This window comes from Osmia lignaria, unplaced genomic scaffold, assembly GCF_051020975.1.
Source record: "Osmia lignaria lignaria isolate PbOS001 unplaced genomic scaffold, iyOsmLign1 scaffold0016, whole genome shotgun sequence".
In the NCBI taxonomy this organism is placed as follows: Eukaryota; Metazoa; Arthropoda; class Insecta; order Hymenoptera; family Megachilidae; genus Osmia; species Osmia lignaria.
Genome location: NW_027478168.1, coordinates 870,948 through 874,993, shown reverse-complemented (window position 1 = coordinate 874,993; position 4,046 = coordinate 870,948).

The window sequence follows — 4,046 nt, the reverse complement described above, 5'->3', positions numbered from 1 at the left end:
ATATCTCGGAAACGAAGCGAGCTATGGCAAAATGTTAAGAGACCTTTTTTGTAGAGAATTACGTTTCCTACTTTTTACGTTCTATGATATTTTTTGATCAGATGCGTAGTTCTCGAGATATATCAAGATATTTAAAAGTTCCGAAGCCGCACCAACGTAATAGAGATACAGAAACACCGTGGCCCCTTTCTCTGAGATAAGTCTGCACTAGTGCGAGCCGCAAATGCCACTTCCAGCTTAGCTGTGCAGAAGAAGAACAACAAGAAGAAGAAATATCTCGAAATATGTCCGTCAGGCCCCTTCCCTTGAGATAAATCTGCAAATATCTCGGAAACGAAGAGAGCTATGGCAAAATGTTAAGCGACCTTTTTTGTAGAGAATTAAGTTTCCTACTTTTCATGTTCTATGATATTTTTTGATCAGATGCGTAGTTCTCGAGATATATCAAGATATTTAAAAGTTCCGAAGCCGCACCAACATAATAGAGATACAGAAACACCGTGGCCCCTTTCTTTGAGATAACTCTGCACTATTGCGCGCTGCAAATGCCACTTCCAGCTTAGCTGTGCAGAAGAAGAACAACAAGAAGAAGAAATATCTCGAAATATGTCCGTCAGGCCCCTTCCCTTGAGATAAATCTGCAAATATCTCGGAAACGAAGCGAGCTATGGCAAAATGTTAAGAGACCTTTTTTGTAGAGAATTACGTTTCCTACAATTTACGTTCTATGATATTTTTTGATCAGATGCGTAGTTCTCGATATATATCAAGATATTTAAAAGTTCCGAAGCCGCACCAACATAATAGAGATACAGAAACACCGTGGCCCCTTTCTCTGAGATAAGTCTGCACTAGTGCGAGCCGCAAATGCCACTTCCAGCTTAGCTGTGCAGAAGAAGAACAACAAGAAGAAGAAATATCTCGAAATATGTCCGTCAGGACCCTTCCCTTGAGATAAATCTGCAAATATCTCGGAAACGAAGCGAGCTATGGCAAAATGTTAAGAGACCTTTTTTGTAGAGAATTAAGTTTCCTACTTTTTATGTTCTATGATATTTTTTGATCAGATGCGTAGTTCTCGAGATATATCAAGATATTTAAAAGTTCCGAAGCCGCACCAACATAATAGAGATACAGAAACACCGTGGCCCCTTTCTTTGAGATAACTCTGCACGATTGCGAGCTGGAAATGCCACTTCCAGTTTAGCTGTGCAGAAGAAGAACAACAAGAAGAAGAAATATCTCGAAATATGTCCGTCAGGCCCCTTCCCTTGAGATAAATCTGCAAATATCTCGGAAACGAAGCGAGCTATGGCAAAATGTTTACAGACCTTTCTTGTAGAGAAATAAGTTTCCTACTTTTTATGTAGTATGATATTTTTTGATCAGATGCGTAGTTCTCGAGATATATCAAGATATTTAAAAGTTCCGAAGCCGCACCAACATAATAGAGATACAGAAACACCGTGGCCCCTTTCTTTGAGATAACTCTGCACTATTGCGCGCTGCAAATGCCACTTCCAGCTTAGCTGTGCAGAAGAAGAACAACAAGAAGAAGAAATATCTCGAAATATGTCCGTCAGGCCCCTTCCCTTGAGATAAATCTGCAAATATCTCGGAAACGAAGGGAGCTTGGCAAAATGTTAAGAGACCTTTTTTGTAGAGAATTAAGTTTCCTACTTTTTATGTTCTATGATATTTTTCGATCAGAGGCGTAGTTCTCGAGATATATCAAGATATTTAAAAGTTCCGAAGCCGCACCAACATAATAGAGATACAGAAACACCGTGGCCCCTTTCTTTGAGATAACTCTGCACTATTGCGAGCTGCAAATGCCACTTCCAGCTTAGCTGTGCAAAGGAAGAACAACAAGAAGAAGAAATATCTCGAAATATGTCCGTCAGGCCAGTTCCTTTGAGCTGAATCTGCAAATATCTCGGAAACGAAGCGAGCTATGGCAAAATGTTAAGAGACGTTTTTTGTAGAGAATTATGTTTCCTACAATTTATGTTCTATGATATTTTTTGATCAGAAGCGTAGTTCTCGAGATATATCGAGATATTTAAAAGTTCCGAAGCCGCACCAACATAATAGGGATACAGAAACACCGTGGCCCCTTTCTTTGAGATAACTCTGCACTGTTCCGAGCTGTAAATGCCACTTCCAGCTTAGCTGTGCAGAAGAAGAACAACAAGAAGAAGAAATATCTCGAAATATGTCCGTCAGGCCCCTTCCCTTGAGATATATCTGCAAATATCTCGGAAACGAAGCGAGCTATGGCAAAATGTTAAGAGACCTTTTTTGTAGAGAATTATGTTTCCTACAATTTATGTTCTATGATATTTTTTGATCAGAAGCGTAGTTCTCGAGATATATCGAGATATTTAAAAGTTCCGAAGCCGCACCAACATAATAGGGATACAGAAACACCGTGGCCCCTTTCTTTGAGATAACTCTGCACTAGTGCGAGCCGCAAATACCACTTCCAGCTGAGCTGTGCAGAAGAAGAACAACAAGAAGAAGAAATATCTCGAAATATGTCCGTCAGGCCCCTTCCCTTGAGATAAATCTGCAAATATCTCGGAAACCAAGCGAGCTATGGCAAAATGTTAAGAGACCTTATTTGTAGAGAATTAAGTTTCCTACTTTTTATGTTCTACGATATTTTTTGATCAGATGCGTAGTTCTCGAGATATATCAAGATATTTAAAAGTTCCGAAGCCGCACCAACATAATAGAGATACAGAAACACCGTGGCCCCTTTCTTTGAGATAACTCTGCACTATTGCGAACTGCAAATGCCACTTCCAGCTTAGCTGTGCAGAAGAAGAACAACAAGAAGAAGAAATATCTCGAAATATGTCCGTCAGGCCCCTTCCCTTGAGATAAATCTTCAAATATCTCGGAAAGGAAGAGAGCTATGGCAAAATGTTAAGAGACCTTTTTTGTAGAGAATTAAGTTTCCTACTTTTCATGTTCTATGATATTTTTTGATCAGATGCGTAGTTCTCGAGATATATCAAGATATTTAAAAGTTCCGAAGCCGCACCAACATAATAGAGATACAGAAACACCGTGGCCCCTCTCTTTGAGATAACTCTGCACTATTGCGAGCTGGAAATGCCACTTCCAGTTTAGCTGTCCAGAAGAAGAACAACAAGAAGAAGAAATATCTCGAAATATGTCCGTTAGGCCCCTTCCCTTGAGATAAATCTGCAAATATCTCGGAAACGAAGCGAGCTATGGCAAAATGTTAAGAGACCTTTTTTGTAGAGAATTAAGTTTCCTACTTTTTATGTTCTATGATATTTTTTGATCAGATGCGTAGTTCTCGAGATATATCAAGATATTTAAAAGTTCCGAAGCCGCACCAACATAATAGAGATACAGAAACACCGTGGCCCCTTTCTTTGAGATAACTCTGCACTATTCCGAGCTGCAAATGCCACTTCCAGCTTAGCTGTGCAGAAGAAGAACAACAAGAAGAAGAAATATCTCGAAATATGTCCGTCAGGCCCCTTCCCTTGAGATATATCTGCAAATATCTCGGAAACGAAGCGAGCTATGGCAAAATGTTAAGAGACCTTTTTTGTAGAGAATTATGTTTCCTACAGTTTATGTTCTATGATATTTTTTGATCAGAAGCGTAGTTCTCGAGATATATCGAGATATTTAAAAGTTCCGAAGCCGCACCAACATAATAGGGATACAGAAACACCGTGGCCCCTTTCTTTGAGATAACTCTGCACTAGTGCGTGCCGCAAATGCCACTTCCAGCTTAGCTGTGCAGAAGAAGAACAACAAGAAGAAGAAATATCTCGAAATATGTCCGTCAGGCCCCTTCCCTTGAGATAAATCTGCAAATATCTCGGAAACGAAGAGAGCTATGGCAAAATGTTAAGAGACCTTTTTTGTAGAGAATTAAGTTTCCTACTTTTCATGTTCTATGATATTTTTTGATCAGATGCGTAGTTCTCGAGATATATCAAGATATTTAAAAGTTCCGAAGCCGCACCAACATAATAGAGATACAGAAACACCGTGGC